The sequence below is a fragment of the Bombus impatiens genome, unplaced genomic scaffold (genome assembly GCF_000188095.3).
Source record: "Bombus impatiens unplaced genomic scaffold, BIMP_2.2 scf_0306, whole genome shotgun sequence".
Classification (NCBI taxonomy): Eukaryota; Metazoa; Arthropoda; class Insecta; order Hymenoptera; family Apidae; genus Bombus; species Bombus impatiens.
The window spans coordinates 54,392-72,607 of record NT_176725.1 but is presented as its reverse complement, the minus strand read 5'-3'; the positions used below and the strand labels follow the sequence as shown (position 1 = coordinate 72,607).

Here is an 18,216-nt window from a genome sequence, read left to right as displayed (position 1 = left end):
CGTTGTCCGACGGCTAATGACAGCCAGCAGCCACTCCTTTTCTCGACGGGACGGCATCTGGACCTCGTCACGTGCGAAAACCGCGCGTTTCCCAAGCATTCGTAAACATTCGCCGGCAAATTATGATGTATCGTTGGGCGAAACGTGAGCCTGCCGCACAGACAATCGATGGACCGATGGCTAACACATGCGGGCCTTCCGAAAACTCTTTCAATTCAGGCTGAATTATCGCCTTGCGGAACGAGAATCGTCGCGTGCACATGCTGCGCACAGAATTTGGAATCCGGTGTCTTCGACCATTGTGTCATTCGTTCTGGTTTGCTCGACCTTTTGGTCAACGTCGATTAGCAGCTTTTTCGTTTGGTTGTCTTCGACATTTGTCGGTGGTTTGACGATAATGAAGTATGGTGTATCTTGGTCAGGGTTGACAAATTTCTTAGAAAATTAGCAGTGTTTTTTTTTTGTTTATTTTTAACAATGTTGCATGTTGATTGGTTCGAAAGGTTTAACACCCGAGGAAAAATTGTTATCGAGGACGTTGTATTTGACGTTAACGCAATTTCCTCTGTTGTTGGCAATCGTCGTCTTGAAATTGTGCAACAGGAAACGCTGTAATTCCGAAGGATCGTGTTACGAATGAGCATCGATAGCGGTGTAATTGACTTGTTGTTGACTGTTTGTGTCATCCTGACCTTCTGCTTAATTCATGGAATTGAGAAACGTGCGATTTTTTGGCTGAACATTCTTCTCGAAACATCGAACGAAGTTGTTAATGTTTGTGCTTTCTTCAAATTCTTCGAACGAAATTACAGCGGAAATGAAAGATAAACGCTGCTTTGGATGGGTCAATCTTCACGACTGTTCCCAATAAACTTTAATTATTTGAAATAATTAATACCACGAGATATAGCATTATTTTTAATAAATCCCAGGTCCCACGTGAAATACGCATAAAATGCACCTATTTATACGCACCATATCAGAACATGTTCTGATTTCCAATATTCATAAGAAACAACATAACAACAGTGACTTCTTCGCGGTACAAAATTGATAGAATTGAACAATGCAGTCGTCCCGGAAGAAATTTCAAATTCTTATCACAAGAATATAACAGCAATCACTGTTTCCCAATCGCAACATGTGATTGATAGAATTGAATAATGTAAATCGATCTAGTACAAGTAAAAGTTCGTCCAGTTGATGTAATATTGACGTCCTGATTTCCAATATTCATAAAAAACAACACAATTACAGTGACTTCTTCGCGGTAGAAAATTGATAGAATTGAACAATGCAGTCGTCCCGGAAGAAATTCAAATTCTTATTACAAGAATGTAGCAACTACTACTGATCGCAATCTCAACATGTGATTGATAGAATTGAATAACGTAAATTGATCTAGTACAAGTAAAATTTCGTCCCGTTGACGTAACATCAACGTAAACAGGAGGCAGAGTAGGACCACGATCCATTTTCCAGCAACTTGTTGGCTATTGTCGTCCCATCGAGGACCAATAAATCTACGGCGGAGGACCCCGACGCGGTCGTTCGACGCAAGGTCGCGCGATCAAAGGGGTGGCCAGTAGTTTATGGGCCAAACGAAGCCAAAACAGGCACCGTGTTCTGTTTCCATTTATCTCGAGGCCATTGCTCTGTCGTCGGCTCGGTTATCCGTGGAAAGTCGCGGGCCGATTCGGTCGCGGGACACGTCGGAAGATTAAGTGTTCGGCAGGAAGGTTAACCAGTCGTTGGCCAGGCGGTAACACGCGGAATCATCTGTAAATTGAGCCCAGGGCCAACGGGAGAGAGCGTCGGGACGGCCATAACTCACGGGGCCTGCACTCTGCCACTGATCCTCTCTTCGTCGTCTCTATCTACCTCTTCTCCCTTTCTCTGTCACTCTATTTCCCTCCCCCTGGCCGCGTTTTGCCTTTCAACCCTCTCTTGCCGGACCTTATCGTTACGCTGGACGACACCCCTTCGCGATGACCCGACCTTCTATGTGGAAATTTTAAGATGTAAAATATTTGGGACAGAGACGAAGTCGATTACAAGTGGATTGTGAATTTTGACGCGTTTGTGGGAAATTCAGGCGTGGAAAAGTGTGAAGAATACTCGTAGGATGTAAAAATGTACAAAATGTTCAGGGTAATATGTTTGTTATAATATCGTTAGAGGGTTGGTGTTCTCTTATCTGATGTAGTTTTTTATTATTAATTTGATTACAAAATACTGTTAAATAATTTTTATGACTCTCTTCATTGTAAGTTTTAGGTAGAATATTGTCAGAGGATTGATTTTCTTCTATCTGATGTAGTTTTTTATTATTAATTTGATTACAAGATACTGCAAAATAATTTTTATGGCACTCTCTTCATTGTAAGTCTTAGATAGAATATTGTCAGAGGATTGATTTTATCTTAGCTGGTGTAGTTTTTTATTATTAATTTGATTACAAGACACTGTTAAATAATTTTTATGACACTCTCTTCATTGTAAGTCTTAGGTAGAATATTGTCAGAGGATTGATTTTATCTTAGCTGGTGTAGTTTTTTATTATTAATTTGATTACAAGATACTACAAAATAATTTTTATGACACTCTCTTCATTGTAAGTTTTAGGTAGAATATTGTCAAAGGACTGATTTTCTTCTATCTGACGTAGTTTTTTATTATTAATTTGATTACAAGATACTGCAAAATAATTTTTATGACACTCTCTTCATTGTAAGTTAGGTTTAGAATATTGTCAGAGGATTGATTTTCTCTTATCTGATGTAGTTTTTTATTATTAATTTGATCACAAGACACTGTTAAATAATTTTTATGACACTCTCTTCATTGCAAGTTCCAGATACATTTGGCTATTTCTTCTATTTAATCAATGAATAAATATTTTGAATATTACGACGCAGAGTGAATTTGATATCTCACACTGCAACTGTCAGATAGTCGTAATAGTATTTTGCGAACGAAATGAATCTCATCTTAGGTTAGTTACATTTGAAATGAATCTCAGCTTAGGTTAGTTACATTTAGAAGAATCAAAGAAGTGGCCAGTGGTTTACGAATGAAACAGAATCAAGTAGGTTGGGTTAGTTAGGTTAGTTACATTTGAAAATTCTTTGATTAGTGATCTATTGGAAAAAAATAATGAAATAAGGTGAAGCAAGTTTGTTAGGATTTTATGATAATGACAAATAGCTGAATGGAAGAGGATTTGTTATTTCTGTAAGGGGAAAGGCTCTCTGTTTGATCCTTTCAGAGAGGCTCATTTGACTCCGCACTTTCCCGTTTCTTTCTGCCACACTTTCCCTCGTTAGTACATTTTCATTGTCTCTATGTACTTCATTGTCATGGACTTTGTAATTAGACAACAATGTTAGATCGTAAAGATGCGATGAAATGTCATAGCAATGCGTTTAAGGCTCTCAACTACCTGGAAATCTGACTAAAGAATTATATCCAGTTTCTTCTTCCATTGTTAACCGGACCACAATTTCGATTGTCGTTCGTTTAATTAGACTTTTGAAAACTCACACTTCGAATAATCGCTGCCGATGAAATAATACAAGCTTACATCTAAACAATTTAATTGTTAAACAATTATGGAACATTTGAAGGCGCAAAATATGCAATCCAAGACGAAACAGACGTCGAAGTGTATTTCTTCAATTCTGTCCATAGATTTACCGATATCATTTCAAATTCACCGAATCATAGAGAGCTTCATCACCATCATTAATCATCATTTCTCACAACTATTATACACTTGATACAAAAACTAAGCGAGCATATGCACATTCATCAAAATCCACCTCTTGCAAAAGCATCTCTTCAACCACGCCACTTGCTGTCAAATTCTTCTTCTTCTTCTTCGAAGAGATTCTTCAAAACTATCACACGACACTCGAATAAGCCACGGAAGGAGCACGTGAACACTGCGGGTATCGCGACCATATTAATTGCAAAAGGGGTGACGACGAGTAGCTTGTCTGCTTGCCACGAAGACAACATCTTCGTGGGCGCAGGAGGAAGATACCGTGTCTGATCGGCAGGGTGGCACATCCTTGGAAGGAGATAGCAAGGAGGGTAATGATAATCCAGCCTCTAGCCTAGTCGTATCCCGGGGGATGCAGGGATTAATTGACACATCGGCGTTTCGAAGCAGAGTCTTGTGGGCTGGCGCCTCCGCTTTGCTAGCCGGCGACGTGACTGATGAGACGCCTGGAACAAGCCATCGTGAAAAACACCGTTGGATCCGTGGCCTTTTTTGCTGGCCATGGATCCGCCAAGAATTACCGAGCAAACCATCATCGGTTGGCGGTTCCTTTCGCGCCCCCAGCCGAGTAACTCGTCTAATCAGACGTCGTCCACCCTCCCCATTTTCTTCGAACGTAGCCTAAAGCGTGGAAACGAACGCACGTCGATGTTACAGATTGGAATTTAATGCGAGCACGGTGACGCACACGGAAAGCAAACTAGGGTTGTCTTGAGAAGAGAACGTGCCTCAAGGAAGAGTCGTCCAGGAACAGCCGGCGAGAGGCTTCTAATTGAAATTTTCTGATGAAGATTTGCAGGCGGATGATGGCGGTTGTGATAGTTGACGATGCGATGGAGGTAGATCTTTTTTGTAAACTTAAAATGCTTGCAAGGCAGAGCAGATGTCTATTAGCAGCTGGGATTGTGGGTTTAGTGTCCAAGTTTAGTTTTTGGACTTCAGATGGAAAGCGAGGAAGGATGTTAGGTAGGATGATAGGAAATTCGAGGTTGAAAAGGGAGATTGGAATCGTCAGTTTTAATGTCTAAATCTTGAGATTAGAAAAGAAGTAAGACGTTTGGCACTGGTGCTATTGTATTGGGTTGGCAACTAAGTGATTGCGGATTTTGTCATTAGGTGGTATTGACAAATTCCGCAATCACTTAGTTGCCAAGCAATAGTTTGAGTATTTAAATCTTACACGTATTGAGTGTTAGTTTTAAATGCGATACCGAAGAGAGAAAGGGAAAGCTGCTGTGATTATCGTTTTAGAGTCTGAATTTTACGTATGAAGTCGAATAAGATGAAGGATACTTAGAACTGCGATCTTATTGTCAGTGTATTGAAATTTTAAAACAGTAGAAATTCTTTTCTTCTGTTGGGATTGATGAAGATAAAGGTGTTCATGAACAAAATTTTGTTGAAAGTTACATGCAAAATAAATATGTTAAAAAATTGTACGTAACCAGTAGACTTACAGGGAAATCAGCATCGAAACAGGTAGAAATTCTTTTCTTCTTTTGGGATCGATGAAGATAAAGGTGTTCATGAACAAAATTTTGTTGAAAGTCACATGCAAAATAAATATGTTAAAATACTGACAGTGCACTGTACGTAACTAGAGGCTTACAGGGACATCAGCATCGAAACAAGTAGAATGAAATGAAATTGCACTTCTTTTTTGAAATGATGAAGATAAAAATGTTCATCAACAAAATTTTATTGAAAATCACATACAAAATAGATATGTTAGGGACTGACAGTGCACTGTACGTAATCAGTAGACTTACAGGGAAATCAGCATCGAAATAAGAAGCACGTGAAATCGAAGGGAAGAGATATTGCCGAAAGAAGGTAGCCGAGGTTCCAGTCGATTCGGTGATAAAGGTGATTGAACGATTAGGAGTCTCGGAAAGAGGAAAGCACTGGTGAAAGAGAGAGGAGCATCTAATTTAAAGATTCATTGGCAAGTAAATCCGCGGCGAATTAAAGATAACTCTCCTAGGAAATCCCAGCCAGCAAGCTCCTTAGAAGCCACTGCGTTTGCTCGACGAAAGAGAAAAAGAAGAAAGATGAAAGGGAAGCAGAGGGGTGGTCTTAAGACTATGATATCACGTAGAACGTATTTAACCGAGGGATAAAGCACACTTTTGAAAAAGAACATTCTTCAGAATTCCTTCAATAGTTGTTGAACACATAATTAAAGAAACAAGAAGATATAGTAATTTGATTTAACTCAAAATGATGATACTCTTCGTTTCCTTGTACCAAAGAAAGGAAGAAGACTATGGTTTCTGTGAAATTCGATTTTTCTAAATTTGCAAAGATCGTGGGTGGCTGAATCGTCGAAAACAGAAGGCCAGGGTGGTTGGTTCGGTCATAAAATCGAACGATAGTTCTTCAATCCTTCGACGTAAATCCTCGTGAGCTCTTCTTATCAGCTGCTCTACAATGCTGTACAAAGTAGAATGGAAAAGTTCCAGCGACTCGTATCAGAGGGGAGATTTCTTCCGCGTTCTCGTTGCCAAACACGTCCATTTAAATTCCTGCTGTTCTAAATTAATTCACACTTCAGAATTCACTGAACTGTTTCTTCAAATATGCGACTTCAAGTAGTTTTGTCAAAATTTGTTACCAATTCAAATTGTATAAAATAGTATATGAAAATAATTTCTATGGAATTCAATGGAATCTTGCAACCTGACATTCTGATCTGATTGAAGAAAATCATATTGCTGAAGATAACTAGAAAAATAAAACAGCAACACTGATTTTATCGCATAACAAAACCACTCGACAAAATAACAGGCTGTGCCATGAATCTGCAACAAATAAAATTACAGCAGACGCCCTATAAGAAGAAGGAACACCCTAACAAATTTACGAGAACAGTTACCGCAGTTCCAACACTTGGCAAACGTCCGTAAAAACGGGAATCGGCAACCTATAGATACCACGTTACAACGAGCAACTGCACATCTGCGTGGAACCGGTGCTTGAATAATAAACACAGTATAACAAATTGATAATCCGGAACCCCATAATCGTGCGCATATTTCGGCTCGGGGAATCTGTGGACCGACACTAAAAGAACTTTCCACGCTCGTTGTTGCGCCAAATGGGCCGCTATAAAAGCGTGGGGGCGCCCATGGCAGCCCTCTTCCTTCCCGATTCCGTTTCACCCTCGTCGTCTCCGTTTCCGCCTCGTCTCGTGCCGCTTTCTGCTACCGTCGCGTGGATCAAAGTGTCCGGCATACGATTCTCGCCTCTTCGTGCTCAGTTTGTTCATTTTATTGTCCGTCGCTCGGTTCCGATCTTTCGAATGAACGTTGCTCGATAAAAATGTTTCGACAGGCCCTGTCGAAGATTGATGAATGGCGGAAAAGTGGCGGAAATCTGATCACAAGGGATGGCCGCTAGTGAGATGTAAATAATAGCAGCGTGCATACACTGTATGGCGCGCGAATGGTTTTTCGAGAAGAGTATTCGACCGTTGGCTGTGTAAATCGCTCGTTTCTTGCACATTTTTTGATATTTGTAATTGTTGAGATATGGGTAATTTTCTGTGCTGGACTGGTTTGAATGCGTAGTAGAGATACTTGTATGTGAATATCAGTGTGTGCAAGTGGAATGTAAACTGCTCAATCGGTTAAGAGTCGGTTAACCGTCGGTAATGGAAGAAAGTACTGAGACGCGTGCAAGTGTGTATCGATGAATATCTTTGAAATCGCTTATCAAATAAATACATAATTATTCTAATATGAATTCTAAGTGTAAATTTAGTGTTCCTATACCATTATTTCGGCTATTAAGATCCAAAACTCTCAACAAATATAAAACAAAAATTGTTGTTCATCTATCACCTTATGAAAGGAACGAAACTTTCCGGATAACCTAATACTATCGAAACAATGAATATGACATAATACAAGTAAAAATATCGTAAAATGCAAGACACAGAATGAAATTTATACCAATCTTCGTTTCAACGTTCTCTAAAAGTTGATATTACAAACAGAAGACATTGTACCGCTATTGAGATATGTACAATTGTATCTGCTAGACTAGGTTAGTTGCGTAGTGGTAATACTTGTATGTGAATATCAGTGTGTGGAAGTATATATGTGCGTCTCCAAAACAAATGAATGTAAACTGTTCAGTCGGTTAACAGTCGGATATGGAAGAAAGTACTGAGACGCGTGCAAGTGTGTATCGATGAATATCTTTGAAATCGCTTATCAAATAAATACATAATTATTCTAATATGAATTCTAAGTGTAAATTTAGTGTTCCTATACCATTAATTCGGCTATTAAGATCCAAAACTCTCAACAAATATAAAACAAAAATTGTTCTTCATCTATCACCTTATGAAAGGAACGAAACTTTTCGGATAACCTAATACTATCGAAACAATGAATATAACATAATACAAGTGAAAATATCGTAAAATGCAAGACACAGAATGAAATTTATACCAATCTTCGTTTCAACGTTCTCTAAAAGTTGATATTACAAACAGAAGACATTGTACCGCTATTGAGATATGTACAATTGTATCTGCTAGACTAGGTTAGTTGCGTAGTGGTAATACTTGTATGTGAATATCAGTGTGTGGAAGTATGCGTAGTAGTAATACTCGTATGTGAATTACTCGTATGTGAATATCAGTGTGTGGAAGTATATATGTGCATCTCGAAAACAAATGAATGTAAACTGTTCAGTCGGTTAACCGTCGGTAATGGAAGAAAGTGGTGAGACGCGTGCAAATGTGTATCGATGAATATACAAGGAATCGTCCATGAAATAAATATATCGTTACTTTAATATTAATCCTCGGTATAAATTTAGTGTTTCTATAACGTCATTTCGGTTTCAAAGACCCACAATTTTCAACAGCGATGAACGTGATTTGTAATTGTTGAAGTTGAAGTTTGTAGATCTTTGGAACACTGGTTTAAGCGAGAACCTGTCAGAACGATGTGACAATATTTGTGAAACGATGGCAATTTTAGGGGTTCGATGGAAAAGTGGAACATTTTTGTTGAAGGAACTTGATAAATACAGGAAATAGTAATATCTGTGTTTGCAAGATTTTATTACGAATTTCTAAGCCTCTTGACGTCACCAATGCTTTTCTATTAACAAGATTTTACTTCCAATGACTCGTGGACGACATTTTATTCTGCAAGGGTCGTTCTTCAATTTTTCATCCGAGTCTCAAATAAAAATTGGAGAATTATACCGTAGCAGTGTAGTTTCCTTGACATATATGCAAATTGCTTGCAAATTGAGACAAACCACGATCGCTGGCTTTAGTAACAAGTTGATAGAAATATTCTGAGGCAATGGGGACATCACAGCCATATTTTCGTTGGCAGAAAACGGCCACCCCGGTGAGTAACTCATCGAGTTTTTCCTCTGATTTTACTCTAGCGATTCGTAAATCGAGGATAGATGTTCCTTGAAGAAAAATTGTCACAACGAGGGGAACTTCACTTGTCTATATTTAAAAGAAATTTGTGTTTGTCTTTTTGTGTAAATTTTTAAAAGAAACAGAAACTTGAAAGGCTGCAATACGACAGATTCGAGGACATATTAAACGGTGCTTGATTTTCTATGCTTCTCTCTTAATTACACGCTGCTATTCACACTTTCGCTGAATTTCACCGATTAGATCAGGTTCCACGAGTGCTGTGAATTATGCTTTCGCGATGGTAACTTGCATACAATTTTCATTTATCTATTCGAAATCGTTGGATTGTAATGGAATACACAATGCCAGAATTTTGTCATATACGGAAGGGAATTTAATAGAAATCTGCATGCAATTAATAAACTGCGGATGTTTCTGCACTTATGGGACATTTAAAGTTGTAAAGACTGCATATAATATGCCAAAATATATACAATATGCAAAGTATAGTACTTGGAGGATGAATAAATAGCGAAGAAATTTAGCCAGGCCATCTCTTCTATTGATTTCTTCTGTTTATTAGCTTGGCAACTAAGTGATTGCGGATTTTGTCATTAGATGGTATTAAAAAATCCACAATCACTTAATTGCCAAGTTAATAAATATTCAAATAAGGTAATTGTACCTCTTGGTACTCCATTTGAAAATACTTTGTTAGGGGGCAATTAAAGTGTTGCATTTGAGTGAGAAAAGTTTGAGAAGTGTAAAAGGAAGAAGAATAAGGAAGGGGTGCACTTATGGGACATTTAAAGATGCAAAGACTGCATATAATATGCCAAAATATATACAATATGCAAAGTATAGTACTTGGAGGATGAATAAATAGCGAAGAAATTTAGCCAGGCCATCTCTTCTATTGATTTCTTCTGTTTATTAGCTTGGCAACTAAGTGATTGCGGATTTTGTCATTAGATGGTATTAAAAAATCCACAATCACTTAATTGCCAAGTTAATAAATATTCAAATAAGGTAATTGTACCTCTTGGTACTCCATTTGAAAATACTTTGTTAGGGGGCAATTAAAGTGTTGCATTTGAGTGAGAAAAGTTTGAGAAGTGTAAAAGGAAGAAGAATAAGGAAGGGGTGCACTTATGGGACATTTAAAGATGCAAAGACTGCATATAATATGCCAAAATATATACAATATGCAAAGTATAGTACTTGGAGGATGAATAAATAGCGAAGAAATTTAGCCAGGCCATCTCTTCTATTGATTTCTTCTGTTTATTAGCTTGGCAACTAAGTGATTGCGGATTTTGTCATTAGATGGTATTGAAAAATCCGCAATCACTTAATTGCCAAGTTAATAAATATTCAAATAAGGTAATTGTACCTCTTGGTACTCCATTTGACAATACTTTGTTAGAGGGCAATTAAAGTGTTGCATTTGAGTGAGACAAGTTTCAGAAGTGTAAAAGGAAGAAGAATAAGGAAGGGGTGCACTTATGGGACATTTAAAGATGCAAAGACTGCATATAATATGCCAAAATATATACAATGTGCAAAGTATAGTACTTGGAGGAAGAATAAATAGCGAAGAAATTTAGCCAGGCCATCTCTTCTATTGATTTCTTCTATTTATTAGCTTGGCAACTAAGTGATTGCGGATTTTGTCATTAGGTGGTATTGAAAAATCCGCAATCACTTAATTGCCAAGTTAATAAATATTCAAATAAGGTAATTGTACCTCTTGGTACTCCATTTGACAATACTTTGTTAGAGGGCAATTAAAGTGTTGCATTTGAGTGAGACAAGTTTCAGAAGTGTAAAAGGAAGAAGAATAAGGAAGGGGTGCACTTATGGGACATTTAAAGATGCAAAGACTGCATATAATATGCCAAAATATATACAATGTGCAAAGTATAGTACTTGGAGGAAGAATAAATAGCGAAGAAATTTAGCCAGGCCATCTCTTCTATTGATTTCTTCTATTTATTAACTTGGCAACTAAGTGATTGCGGATTTTGTCATTAGATGGTATTGAAAAATCCGCAATCACTTAATTGCCAAGTTAATAAATATTCAAATAAGGTAATTGCACCTCTTGGTACTCCATTTGACAATACTTTGTTAGGGGGCAATTAAAGTGTTGCATTCGAGTGAGACAAGTTTCAGAAGTGTAAAGGGATGAAGGATAGGTTTGATGTAGTTACTCATTGCTTGGTATTGTTCTATTGTTTGTTGTAAAGCAGGTAGAGAAATTGTAGGTGGAATTGTTTTAATTCAAGTGACTATTTGTATTGGGTTGGCAACTAAGAGTCGTTAATTAAAAAACAATTGATTATGCTACCTTTGTACAGTTAATTATATTACAGCCATTAAATTTTCACCATTGGGCTTAAAATTAATACCAATAAACCATGTTTTTGTTAAACAATTCAACATATTTAATTTGTCTAATTCCTTATTTATATTAAAACTTATTTATTTAACAAAAAGTATTACTAATCTAATCATTATATTCAATTAAAACAAATTACAAATTATTTTTTAAGTAAATAAATCTAATCATTATATTCAATTAAAACAAATTACAAATTATTTTTTTAAGTAAATAAATACATATATAAATTCATTAATAATTTCAATAAAAATTAAATCTTTAATATTTTATTCACCTAATATTTAATATTGTCATCACCTAATGACAAAATCCGCAGTCACTTATTTTCAACCCAATATATACACAAATTATACTATTTATATACATAACACGATTATGTACACAAATCACATCATTAGGTTGTCCGAAAAGTTTCTTTCGTTTCACAAGGCGATAATAAATGAACAGCAATTTCTCTTTTATATTATTTCGTACATAATTCGATAAACTAATATAAAACGAAAAGACATTGTGCGTCTATTGTTTCCTTATAAAACGAAAGAAACTTTTGGACAACCTAATATAAGCATGTGATAGCTACAAGAGAAATATTTCATTTATTTCATCTGAGTTACATAAAAGTAGAGGAAGGGGGGGAGTATAAGGCACGCGAGCGCATTTTTCGTGTTGGTTTTGAGCAACCTGCGGCTAATAAATCGCCGGACCGCCACTGTTTATAAACCGTTTAACCGTTGGCAGGTTTCGCCAAGTATCACGGAAAAGCTGCGGCGAAAAAGTGGGAGAAACGCGTGGAAAGTCAGCGAAGCAAAGGGAACGAGAACTATGATGGATGAGAGTGGAGGACGAGCCCAAAACTCGTCTCGGTCTCGTGCGACAATGGAAACAAATTATTAATTGTTTACTTAGCTACACTCTCGGTTCAATGTTAATTACCGCGAATCTGATAATTTTTCGATTAAGGTAGATTCTATAATATTGGGTTGTCCGAAAAGTTTCTTTCGTCTCATAAGGTGATAATAGATGAACAACAATTTCTATTTTATATTATTAGTATTATTATTTCTATTTTATATTATTAGTAGTATCGTGAACTATTATAATTAGTTTATTAACGATGAATGGATTAAATAGATGTTAATTAAACAGAAAACAATGGTTATTCAACATGAACTAATTGCAACAAACGTATAATAATTAAAACAGCTGGATCATTAATTAACAATTCTCGTCAACGGAAATTCAACTCTCTCTTAACAACGCTAACAACACTACAATTCGGCAACATAATCCGCACTCTCTAACTTCTCAACTCATACTGCCGTTAATTCGTTTATTGTCCCTAGCAATCGCTTGTCTTTCGTCTTAACCTCACTACGCACATGCTGAACAACCGCTTGTTTACAATCCGCACGACACCCCGCAGACCCATCGTCCACGATACTACATTATTTATTTTATATCATTATATGTTTATATATTCGTGCATAATTCAATAAACAAGTATAAAAGAAAAACATTGTGCGCCTATTGTTTGCTTATAAAACGAAAGAAACTTTTCGGACAACGTAATACCTTCTGCTTCGATGGTCCCTGCATCAGTGTGTTGACAGAGTTGCGTCGTTACACGTCGGCGAGAAAATGATCGTTGATGTAATAATTTCCCTTCGTCATTACATTTATTACACTATACACATTATATACATTTACAATTAGACGTTTCTAATTATATCTTCGTTTTATGATCTCACTTCTATATTTTTCTTTTAAATTATGCTTTTGTCACTACACTCTGTTCATATTGTTCCTATTGTCCTTGTGTTTCCACTATGTTCAGATTACTCTGTTCTTTTTCAAATATACACAGATCCTCTGTGTGTACCATTCTTCCATTTTGTCTCCCACAAAGAGAGACATCTTTGTCTTTTGAATTCGTTATTTCTTAATTTTTTAAGTAAAAACAGAGATTCAAAGCTATAAACATTGTCCTCTGATTTGCAAATTCCGCCACTTGGCGACAACAAAAGCGCAGCCCACAGACAAAACGATTGAACCTTACTTTAACTTATCACTGCTTGCCTATTTTTCCTTTCGTTACGACCGGTCGCGAGGAAAACGCGTGAGCGAGGGGCGTAAAATATCTACGATTCGGATAACCGACGCCGCGAATTAGTCGTTCCCCTGTTTCGATTAAGATAACAAATGAGTTTAACACTGAATTAACAGGGTTAATATAAACTTGCATATTTAACAATATTTAATATTATAATGGGCACGTCACAAATTATTTAATGATAAATACAATTAGTTTGATACCGGAATTCGACCCGACTTTATGATATTTCTCGATATATTCGTTAGACTAATCGACTTTAATTTTATTCGTCAGAACCTCTCGATACATTCCGTTTGAATTCTCAAATGATACTGATTGCCCTTCGATCTTTTCTTTGTCTTCTCTGAGAGACGACCCCCACTACGCTCGGGTCACGCCACCATTTGCGCCTATGATCACGTATGCCACCTTCTTTGTGTAGATGAAATAACGGCCCAAAGGCGAATCGACGTTTCTAGAATTCGCTGCTTGACGACAACTATGCGCTTGTCGCTACATTGTATATATTTCGCTGGTCATGTAAGACGATCCTTCTGCGACATTGTAGTAGTACCACGAGCGACGGTTAGGGACACGGCCTATGGTAAGCCCCGTGGCGTAACGTTTTTGCTGCTAAATGAAAATACATCTTCCAAATTATCGTGCAAAACAATCATCCTGCTGAAGTTCTAGTATTCTAACGTCCACTTTCTTCGTCGCAACAAAAACACACGCGATCTTCCTACAGTAAACGGTGGAATAACGACGATTAAACTAGCGGCTATCGATTTCGAAATCGTCCCCCGTCGATTCGACGAGGGAGATCGGAGAGAGCAGCGCGCGTGGATCGTGGTGTTCCACCCTCCGGTCGACCTCCCCGAGCGCGACTCGACGTAGCCGGTGCTACCGGGGGAAAATAATGCATCAGAAATTCAGATGACCGACGGAGAAGATCGTAGCGCGATTTATCAAATAAAAGTGCCGCTACAGTCGAATGCCCGTCTGCGTTGGTCGTTGGAAGCGACAGTTCATTTTTAATATAAAACGAGACTCGCGCGAACGAACGGGAATAGAAAAGAAGATTCCTCGGCGTGACGGCAAAAAGGCCGGGGCTGATATCGTTGCCGATGTTCGCCAAGCGACTTTCTCAAGGAAAAAACCGTGATTCTCAGCGGAGATTACGACTCCCGACGATTTCTCGAGCTCGCGGCTCGTTTGGTCGATACTGGACCATGAACGGTATTGTTTTTCTTTAACGACGATTATGGAAGATGTCCTCTGCACTTTTGGTGGTCTCGTGGTGGCAAGGCTCTGATGTTTCTTCGCTAATCACGCAGCAATCGAAGAAACAGTTTTTTCACCAGCTAACGTTCCGACGAATACGCCGGAGAGTAGCTGCAGCTGTTCACGAAACTATTCGAATATTTGAAAATATTCTTTTTGGTTATATCGTTGCGTGTCTTGTAGGAAACGTTAAAGAATTTGATTGGCGCTGTAATGAAACTCCACTGTTATGTTTGAAGTATACTATATATTTAATACTCAAAATAATCAGGGAGTGGCTTTCCACGTAACCTGGACTTTTATACTCGTTTCCTATGTTAATTTAATTTTACTTTTAATGCGTGTCTTTAAACAATCTATCAAGGTTATAGAGCATCCTGTCCTTCATTCGCGTAATTGATAGAATAGAACCATTGGTAATTGCAATTCTCTAATTGTATCCAGCAGTACATTAAAATGTAACAAACCTAATATACCTTATACAAGGTGAAATATTATTACTCGACGACGTACACAGTACACTTTCGAAAATCAACAAATCATTTTCTTGCAAAATACAAAACTATCTGAAACCCAAACAGCCAAATAGCATCATTCGCATATGATTGGAACTCTGCCAGTTATTCAAGCGTCAATCTCAACAGGAGAGTAGCAATACACGTGAAGCAAAGTTTGCTTGCAAAAGTGCAGCACATCTGAAAACACACTGAGAAGTAACCGTTAAGCGTCGCTGTTTATAAAGACAATGTTCCTGTTATATTCGAAGCTATAACAATCTTTAGTGCAATAGGTTGGTTAGAGATGCGCTTAAAGCGGGATAATCGAGAAACTAGCGTGTCCCCGAGGATCGTGCAAAACCTGTTGCCCGCGACGGGCCTCACAACGCGATAAAAAGTTGACTTCGCGGGAGCTTAGTCCGCGCGCTCTTCGACGCCAACAGTTTAGCTTCATAATGTAAAGTCGCCAGTCATTCGCCGATCAAAGTGTTAAGCCCCTTCCCTTCCTCTGACCGCCTTCGCTCGACAGCGCCGCTTTCAAAGGCCCTGCCTGCTCTGATGGCCGTTTGATTCGTCGTTGGTTCTGCGCGCAGGACGTTGACACGAGGAAACAACGAGCGAAAAAGGACGGAGGTCCACGAGCGATAGCGGCCATTCCTTTTGTCAAATCTGAATGGGCATGCAGAGGTTGCAGCGAGGCAGGAAGTCGAGCCAAAAGAGAGCAGAAGACAGTTTTTGTGGATGTAGAAAGCTGGCTTGCAAGATTGTTTCTCGGATAGGTTAGTTTTTTTATTTAAAGTTCGGGATATATTCAAATTGTGACTCAAACTGTGCTTCTCTCTGACGATGAAAATCATAGATTGATATGTCGAGAAATAAACTGATATTTTGGATGAGTGTGAGCGATTACTAGATTGAGGGTGCTTGCGCCATCTGTTAGGTTGGCAACTAAATGATTGCGGGTCTTGTCATTACCATCTAATGCAATGTAACAGAATTTATGTAATATACGAAGTATTTGTCGAAAATTTAGAGAATCAGACGAATGTCTGTTCAAGTCCTATTTCTGTATAGTTGCATTTAAGAAAATAGAAATTCCATCGGCTTTGCTTTTGTAGGACAAAAATTTCTCTCTAAATCCCATTTTTTTAACTGCATTCATAAAAATATAGAAATCGCGCGAATATTCGCCATCTATGTAAGTACGTGACCACGTAACATCTGTCACTTTTTTTTAATCTAAAAAACGGTGAAGTTTTCTAAAGAATATCAGAGAAAAGAAACTACCAAAAAATTACAAAATACAAAGAACGGTATAAAGGGGAGTCATTAAATGAGAAAGTACCGTATGTATAACTATTTCGGACCTCTTCAGACAGTTCAAGATAAATACAAATGACAAGAGGCTGATAAAAGCCCGAGACAATTTGTGATTCCTCTGAAAGCAAACGAACAATAGGAAGAATCGAGCGTGGCGTGGAATAGGTGGCTTTAAAACCAACTTAGCAGCGATCGTCGGCAACGTTACAAGCGGCTACTATTATAAGCACTTTACTTTTAAGGAACATTAGCCGCGCTCCCTTCTTACGCGTCTTTTCTTTCGCGGAAACTGCGCCACGCTGCGAACGCCGCCGCCTCCAGGGAGAAACGGAGACGCGCACCATGGCCATGGGGGTGGGTGACAGCGGCAGGAGAGGGGATTGTCTGAGGTAATTAGCCGATGGTTGCGTTGAAAGATCTCCCAGCGGCTGACTCGGCTTGTCGTGACGGGTCATGTCCAGAATACCAAGCCATTCTGTTTAGAAAATGTCAGGCCACCGATAAAAAGTCATGCAACATGAAACATCCAAAGAGAGTATAAAAAAGGGGAGCGAGAGAGTTTCGTAATTTAATTATCGAAGCGTGATCACCTTGAAGGCCCCTGCGTTTGATATGATGGCGTTTTGAAAGAGGATTCCCGAAGGGTAAAGTTGCTTGAGAGTAGGATAAGAGACGATGATATAAAATGTAGAGGAAGGTTACTTTTTCCTTGGAAGATGTGTCATTTGACATTGTGTGTTTTTTTTTCTTTTAAATAGAAAATGTGGTGAAAAAGTGTTAAAGTCATCGAATTTTTGATTTGTTATTATGAATCAATTTATGTAAAGGAAAGTCGTATGATATACAGATCAGGATATTGATAAATGATATTGTTTATGTTGTTTGGAATATCCTGATAGAGCTTTCTGTTGTTTGAAATATCTGAGGACTGAGAAAATTATAATTCGTTTGTATTGGTAGTTCAACCACGTAAAAGCTCGGATTTGTAATTATAAATTAATTTATGTAAAGTCGTATTATATACAGTTCAGGATATTGATAAAAGTTTATATTTTTTGAAATATCCGATGACTGAGAAGATTATAATTTGTTTGGATTGGTAGTGCAACCACGTAAAAGCTCGGATTTGTAATTATAAATTAATTTATGTAAAATCGTATTATATACAATTCAGGATATTGATAGAGCTTTCTGTTGTTTGAAATATCTGAGGACTGAGAAAATTATAATTCGTTTGTATTGGTAGTTCAACCACGTAAAAGCTCGGATTTGTAATTATAAATTAATTTATGTAAAGTCGTATTATATACAGATCAGGATATTGATAAAAGTTTATGTTGTTTGGAATTCCGATGACTGAAAAAATTACAATTTCGTTTATATTGATAGTACAACCACGTATAAGCTCGGATTTGTAATTATAAATTAATTTATGTAAAG

General features: G+C 37.7%; 1 protein-coding gene and 1 long non-coding RNA gene across 2 annotated transcripts in view; one reads left to right on the top strand and one right to left on the bottom strand.

The window, feature by feature from the left end:
- The window catches only part of LOC100748643 (homeotic protein proboscipedia), a 67,147-nt gene that overhangs the window by 5,821 nt on the left and 43,110 nt on the right, over positions 1–18,216 (top strand). The window lies entirely within an intron of this gene.
- LOC117151577 lies at positions 3,887–14,213 on the bottom strand. Its single transcript, XR_004461596.1, has 3 exons — positions 14,009–14,213; positions 7,116–7,120; positions 3,887–3,899 (listed from the first exon to the last, which is right to left on the bottom strand). It is a non-coding gene; the product is annotated as an uncharacterized LOC117151577 (long non-coding RNA).